The sequence below is a fragment of the Lissotriton vulgaris genome, chromosome 3_1 (genome assembly GCF_964263255.1).
Source record: "Lissotriton vulgaris chromosome 3_1, aLisVul1.2, whole genome shotgun sequence".
In the NCBI taxonomy this organism is placed as follows: domain Eukaryota; kingdom Metazoa; phylum Chordata; class Amphibia; order Caudata; family Salamandridae; genus Lissotriton; species Lissotriton vulgaris.
The window spans coordinates 1,453,174,322-1,453,182,036 of NC_141689.1; the positions used below are offsets into that span (position 1 = coordinate 1,453,174,322).

General features: G+C 53.1%; 1 protein-coding gene across 1 annotated transcript in view; it reads left to right on the forward strand.

The window, feature by feature from the left end:
- Positions 1-1,021, forward strand: part of BTC (betacellulin) — a 144,002-nt gene extending 142,981 nt beyond the window's left edge. The window contains exon 7 of the mRNA XM_086963222.1: positions 661-1,021. The gene's annotated coding sequence lies outside the window, so the exon portion shown is untranslated. The remainder of the gene's footprint in view (positions 1-660) is intronic.
- The last annotated feature ends 6,694 nt before the right edge of the window (positions 1,022-7,715 follow it).

The window sequence follows — 7,715 nt, forward strand, 5'->3', positions numbered from 1 at the left end:
AACATTCGGGAAACAAATATGAACGAAATGTGATATAACTGTGGAATGGTTGTGCTGTAACCCCCTGAAAAGGTAAATCGCTGCCGTAGAGGTGTGGCGCTGTGGCCAGAGCGGCAAACTCAGGAGCGCAAGAGTTATGATTCGATTGCTGGCCGCAGCTCGGCATCAATGTGACTCTGGGCAAACGATCACTTAATCTTCCCGATGGCCCCCTCCCCTGGATACCCTTAGGAGTGATAAGTCACACTTTACAAATCTGGAATTATTATTATTGATGTCTAAATATGTAAAGGTATTTATATTAGCTTTGTATGCCTTTTAGACGTGGGGCTGAATGTTGATCAAAATATTGTTTCAGGTGGCTTAAATGTGCATTGAAGTGACTGATCTAACAAATTCAAGCTTCAAAATGATTTGATATCAATCTGGCATGTATTGCAAAACCCCCGCATATCAAGCAGATAGAAAAATGTGTCTGTAATAGAATTTGATAAAGATGGAAGAATTTGAAAAAGAAAATCCACCCGAGCATTCAAGCCGTGTATAATCGTTGGTTGAACGGGGAGTACCCAAAGCTAATTCTATGCACTGTCAAAACCATATTAGATGTGAATAATGCTTGCAACCCTATATAAGCAAATATATCTTCTGCTCCCACAGGATATTTTGACGGTGCCTGCCGGCAGGTTCCAGTGCAACTATATATTTTGCTGCTTTTCAAAGGAGAAAGAAGTAATTCCACGGAGAAATATTATACATATTAAAAGAGTTTATATCTACTTGTTTTCTTATTTATAATTATTAATGTTATTCTTACAAAATACTTTTGTGTCGTTTTTTTAAAACCTAAAGTGCAGTGTTTTAGTAATCGAAATATCACGGGTGACTACATGAATTCTACACAAAAATATGCACACAAATCTCTAAACTGCTGGAATGTAGTTTTCTTCTACGAAAGAACAAACGTATTTTTACACAATATGATGTTACCTAAAAGAAAAAAAAATAAAGTTGTTAAAGTAAAATGTGCCAGAATACTTCTTGATGAACCCACTCCAGGTAAAGTAAAAGTTGCCGCCATGAAGAAATATTAAACACTGTTGACGATTGCCAATAGGCATGGAAATTGAATGACCGCTTTCAGTAGTTACTGAGAAGTAATGGGCAGCAAAAACAATTCAAAATTACTTGTGGACTCTTATCACTCTGTGGCGTCATTTGCTTTAACATTGTCGGGTTGAGAACATTGAACCACAGTGCTTGCCGGCATTCCCAAATACAGGAAGAGAACACGCAGAGATAAGTATGTTGAAGAAATGGTGCATGTATGTTGATAGAGCGCGCAGGTCACCCGACTAATTTTATTACCAAACTAGCAGCCCGTCCCGACGTTGTCCGGGTATGAATGGCTGCCGGCCAGTAGTATATTGTTTTGTAGGATTTCGTTTTGATAGCATTTCTTATCTGTGACAGGCTTGTGAAACGATCCGATTCACAGTGCACTGCGGATGCACTTAAGAGTGTGCGTTCAGTAGTGTGTGAACTCTAGTTTCCCTATTTTCCATGGAATATTATATAGCGCAAACTCGACAACATGGCATGAGCACAATTTACATTACAGAAGAACACATTCATTTGTAGTAGGCCAGGGGAGACAAAGCAATTGATTTGCCTGGAATCACAGGATGTTGAGCTGATGCCGAGATTCGAACGTAGCTCCCCAGCTCTAAAGTTCACAATTCTAGAACTTATGGGGGGAGGTGTGTCTAAAAGTGTATGCCGGTGCTGGCCATCATTGAGAGAGACCTGTGCATTTTTAGGTCTCGGGCCTAGCGTCACACTGCGTAAGCAGTGTGGGCGGAGCCCGAGATTTAATGACTTCAATAGTGTGCTTTATTCCGCCTCTCTCTTCCATTGGCTAGCTTCGTAGATGGAGGCTAGCCATTGGAAGAGAGGTGTGTCAATTACTCTTTTCCCCGCCTAGATGCGATCCATGGGCGTTTCTGTCTCTTTTTTTAAGTCCCGCCCCCCCACACCCTCCCTCTCGCTAAGGTCCCATACTCTTTTCCCCGGCTTGATGTGATCCGTGGGCGTTGCGTCTGTCTCTCGCCTTCAGCTCTTTCTGGAGCTGCTCTGCTCGCCCCCCCTTCCCTCTGCCCGCAGCCCTCCTCCGTCCTGCTCTCACCCCCCTGCATCCCTCCTCCGTCCCGCTCTCGGCCAAACCACCTCTTGAATGATATCTGTTGTCCCACAAAGTTGTTCTGTGCAAGGATTTTGAAAGGTACATCATCAGCCGTTTTCGTGTCTTTGGCTTCTTTGTACATGATTTCAAGAATCATCTTGTTCTTTTGTCATAGTGCTAGTGTTTCCTTTGCTACTCAGATTTCTCCATATGTGGAAGAAATTACACTACGGAGTTAAGCACACGCTACGAGGTGCGGAGCATAACACTGAGATTGGATCGGCGAGGTCTACAGCACTTTTCCAGCTTTCCGGACCCCAGCCGTCCAGCAAACAGCCCGCAAATTGACCCGCAACGCTAATTAGCTGTGAGGAGGGGTGCGGGGAGGGACGACCCAGTTGGGGGCCAAAGAAAAAATCCGCACTGGGGCTACACCCCCGTTAGTTTGCAGTGATTGTGAAAGCGTGAACTCCCTGTTGCTAGACGAGAATTCACGAGACTCGAGAGAACATGCAACTATGCACTTTGTGGCAGTCGGCAGCGGTTGTTAGTTGTGGCGAGAAGGCAGTAAAAAAAACATTGCCACTAGTGGGTCCCGCACCAAGCATCCAACCCCCTTGGCACCCTTGAGGTTCTCTCAACAGCCCCCCGCCTGCTAGAGGGGGGAATATTTTCAGCGCTGTGTTGATACCACCTTTAGTCTCACCTTCTCGGGCCGTCTGCGGCATGACCACCTCTTGCGAGGCAAGACAGAACTCCTGTTTTTTAAGTCATAGGTGATTACAAACGTGTAGTACGCATTCTGCATTTGGTGGTGCTTTGTGGAGTTTGTGGCGTCTTCATGTTTAACACAATACCGTATGTACTTTAACACTGTGAATTAGCATGCTATGGGTATTGTATTCTGGGTATATTTCCTGTTCTGAATCTAATTTCACTTCCTTAATACTGTTTGCAGTGCTGAAATTTACTGCCGCTTTGGTAAGATTTTGCACATATCTACTAACTTATTGACCCTCCTCCTGTAAATGGTGACCTGCACTAGAAGACTTCAGGAAGCTATTGTCCGGTCCCTTTATTGTTCACCTGTGTGACTCTTGCCTGACTGCAGACATGTGACCGTGATTGGAATTGTATAACAGGTTGAACAGTTGTTGAATGTTTGGGCTGATGGAGAGCATTTAAAGGTATCACTCAAGCCATAAAAAAAATTATTTATGGTGTACTGCAGCTCAGTTTTTATTTCTGAGGTGACTTCCGCTTGACATATAAGGGAGGATTACATTTCTACAGCAGGCCTGTTTTTGCAGTTAATGATGCGAGTAGATCACGTGTTGACTGAAGTTCAGCCAAATGGAACACCTGCTTGTTTGAGTTAGGGACAAATAGAGCTCTCCCTCCATAATGATTTAGGTGCTTTCGGGTAATTTCTTAGTTGCTGGAGTTCTCATGCATCGTTTTACTCTTTACACATTTATATAGCGCATGTCAACCATTTACATAGTAGGTGTTACTTTCGCGATGCTGACAAAAGTTTAGAGGCATTGGTGATGTCATAAATGACAATACCCCTCTCAGTATGTAGGAGGGACCCCTGTGATTTTTTCGACCTTTCGTCTAAGCACAGGGAATATAGGGGAAACACGTTTGTCCAGTGCAGCGTTTCCCAAACTATAGGCCGCAGCAAAATGTAAACATGTAATTGAACTCGCCCTTTGCCGGGCCCGGGGGAAAGCAGAGTCGCAGACTAGTCTTTCCCCGGGGTCTTTCGCGCAGGGGATAGGCCAGGTAGGGGAAGGGGAGGAGTTAGGGGGTGGGTACTTAAGCGCGGGGGAGGAAGGGATCTTCCTCTTTTCTGCGCCTGGCACCATCGGGAGGGAGCTCGAAAGAAGTTAGTTAGTGGTTAGTTTGAGGCCTAGTGCGAATTTTAGGGGTTTCTTTGCTCGGAGCTGTTCCACTGCAGCTGGGGTTTCTAGTTTTTTCCCTGATTAGTTCTCTTGCTTGGGTGGGATGTCTGGTGTGCCTGCGGAACAGGTCCGTGAGGCCTTGCTGCTGCTTGCTAGGGCCGGCCGCGACGACCTTATTAGGCCTGGGGTCTTGGATCAAGCCTGGGTGGGGGCCACCAGGGGCACGAGGGCTGCCTCGGCAGGGGTTCGGGCGGCGGTGTTCGCCTGCTTGGAGGATGAGTCTGACCAGGAGGGGGGGTCTGGGGTTGGGAGGGGGGGAGGTGTGCCCAAGGACGCGGCGCGGGGCGGGAAGCGCAGGACAACCTCCGCGCGGCCCTTCCCCCAGCTGGAATTTTTGCCTGGGACCTCAGGTGCGGCCGTGATGCACGCGCCTTCCGCGCTTCCGCTCCGCGGGCCTCTGTCGGTGCCGGCCGGCGCCGTGCAGGGGGAGGGGCAGGCAGGCGTCCCGGCCGGGCCTGCTGTGGTCTTGGTGGGGTCGCCGGGTGGCAGTAGGGCCTCTGGGCCTTTGGTCCGCCTGGAGGATGACTCTGTGCAGGGGGGTGGGCTTGGGCTTGTGCTTCAGGGGCCGGGCAAGGTGTTGGGGGAGGCCCCTATTGACTTGTCCAGGGGTTCCAGGGCAGCCACCCCGGCCGTTGTGAGGCCGTTGGCGCCTGGGTTTTCGGCGGGCCGGGGCCCTTCGCCCGCCCTGGTCCCCATTGGCGGCCCGGGTTGGGTGCAAGGTTTTCAGCAGGTGGGGTTTTTCCCCCGGGGGAGTGATTTCTTTGGCTACGGCCTGCCCCCCCCACCGCCGATTTGGGGTTCTGTTTCCTGGGAAGAGAGGTCGCGTGGGGAGAGGATTCTGGAGCAAATTCAGGAGGTTAGATGGGCTGAGGAGACGAGGGCAAGGGTGGGTGCAGTTTGGGGCACGGAGATTGAGGGTCCTCCCACCCCCACCTCTGAAGAGGAGAGGGAAGCGGAGAGGCAGGAGGAGGAGGCCAGGAAAGCCAGGTCGAGGAAGTCGGGGCCGGCCGCCCACCCTACTGGGGGCGCGGCCGGAGTAGGGACGGCCTGCACGGCTTTGAGGCCCGATGGTGCTGGGGCCCCGCCAGGTTCGAGCGACCTGGGGGGCGGGAGGGGTTCCAAGTCGGCGTCTGTCGGCAGAGGAAAGGGGGGCCTAGCGGGGCGCACCACGGCTCCGAGACGCAGGCCAGAAGAAGTAGGGCAGTCCGCGGCGGCTGTCCCTCCTCCGCGGGATCGGGCGACTTCGGCACGTGGCGCCACCGGAATGCGTGGCCGCGGATGTACGCAGAAGGGTGTGAAGCGTGCTGTGAAAGATGTGGCCTGCGATGGAATGAATCTGGAACCGGTGCTTGAGCTGGACTACAGTGATGAGAGTGAGGAATTGGAAGAGGGGGAGGTGCGGGATGACTTGGAAGGCGTAGGCCGCGCAGCGGGAGACAACAACCTTGGTGTGTTGCAGGTCGAGCCCAGAACGAGGAAGAAGACGGGATCCGTGGTGGTCCGTGGAAATGGAGTCTAGAGGACGGCCCCGGGAGCGGACAGAGGCACTGACAGGTGAGGGTGCTTGGTGGGCGGCTTGGGATGACGCTCCTCGGGGTGGGGATGGCCGTAAACGCACCTGCCGGTGTGGGGGATGGGTCTGTGAGGGAGGGGGGGGGCGCCGTCAGGCGGTCCACCTGAGGATGGTAAGAAGGTGGATGGTAAGTCGGTGACGTTGGGGGTGCAGACGGAAAAAGGTGATGGCAAGGAGGAAAAAGGGGTGAAGGTCCCTAAGAAAATGCCTTACATGGGGTTGGCGATGCCTTTGGGGTCGCACTTGTCGGAAAAAATGAGGGACAAGATATGGAAACACGAATTTGTGGACGTTTTTAAATTGCTGCATCAGGAGGTGCAGGCTAAGGAGGGCTCCAAGGAGGAGGAGTGGGAGTTGACGAGGCGGCCTAGGGTGCCTATCACTATGGAGAACTGGACGTCGGCCTTTTTGATTTTTGCCAGCGTGTATTGCCAGAAGTATCTGGACAGGGCGATTGCGCTGTTCAAGTATATGGACATCATTCGCAAGGCCCAGATGCAGTTTGGTGGGTTTGCATGGTTGAGCTATGACGAGGAGTTTCGGGCCCGGGTCAGCGCTGATCCGGAGAAGAGTTGGGGGGAGGTGGACCAAGAGCTTTGGATGCAGTGGATGGCGTCCTCGCACTCGTCGGCCTCTACACACACGGCCAGTGGTTTACCGGTTTTATATTGGTCTTTTCCGACGCGTCCCGCCCAGGGCGGGCGGGGGGCAGAACTGTGCCCAACACCATTGTGTCCGGTCAGCCGTCCAAACCCGGAGGGCCCGCTACGGGGGTGTGTTGGAGCTACAGTCGGGGTTTCTGCTCTCGGTACCCATGTAAGTTCAAGCACGAGTGCTCGAAGTGCGGCGGGAAACACCCCCTTCCGCAGTGCCTCTCACTCACCACTCCCTCCGAGCAGTGGCGGAACGCGAGGGGTCGGGGCCAGCCTGGCCCAAAGGGCGCCTACTCCGGTTAGGGTGGCGTCGATGGCCCCGTGGCTCGCGCGCTATCCTGATCGTGAGGCCGCGGCGCGGCTCTTCTGGGGTTTCACTGAAGGCTTTAGGGTTGGCTACCAAGGTCCCAGGGAGCGTCGTTGGGCTGAGAATTTGAGATCGGCGAGGGAGTTGCCGGGGGTGGTGGCTGCGAAGTTGGACAAGGAGGTGGCGGAAGGGAGAGTGGCGGGCCCGTTTGGTGACTGGCCTTTGCCGGATTTGATCATTTCTCCTTTGGGGGTGGTGCCCAAGAAAGAGGAAGGGGAGTTCAGGATGATTCACCACTTGTCGTGGCCGGAGGGGCGGTCGGTGAATGACTTCATTGCGGAAGAAGACTCGAAGGTGCTGTATGCGTCGGTGGACGATGCGGTTCGGATGGTGCGGTTGTGTGGTCCCGGTACGGAGTTGGCGAAGTGTGACATTAAGTCGGCTTTCCGGCTCCTGCCTATTCACCCGGCTGATTTTGCGCTTTTGGGCATGCAGTTCGGGGGAGCCATCTATGTGGACAAGGTCCTGCCCATGGGGTGTGCCATCTCCTGTGCGTTGTTTGAGCTTTTTAGCACCTTTCTGCAGTGGGTCATGGTGCGGGTGAGTGGGTGCCGTGAAGTCACTCACTACTTGGACGATTTCCTCTTCCTGGGCAGGGCGGGGTCGGGGGACTGCGGCAGGGCCCTTTCGCGTTTCCAGGCCTTGGCCGTGCAGTTTGGGGTCCCTTTGGCGCCCGAGAAGACGGCTGGTCCCAGCTGTTGCCTCACGTTTCTGGGGATTGAACTGGACTCGGTGGAATGGTTGGTGCGACTGCCGGCAGCTAAGGTGAAGGAGATTCTTGCGTGTCTGGAGTGGGCTGTGGGGGAACGGCGGATCCCTTTGCGGGCGGTTCAGAAGCTTCTGGGTTTCCTTAACTTTGCGTGCAGGGTGGTGCGGGCAGGGCGGACGTTCTGCAGACGGCTCGGCATGGCCATGTCGGGGGCAGTGCTTCCGCATCAGAGTTAGGGTTTCCCTGGGGGTGAGGACGGATTTG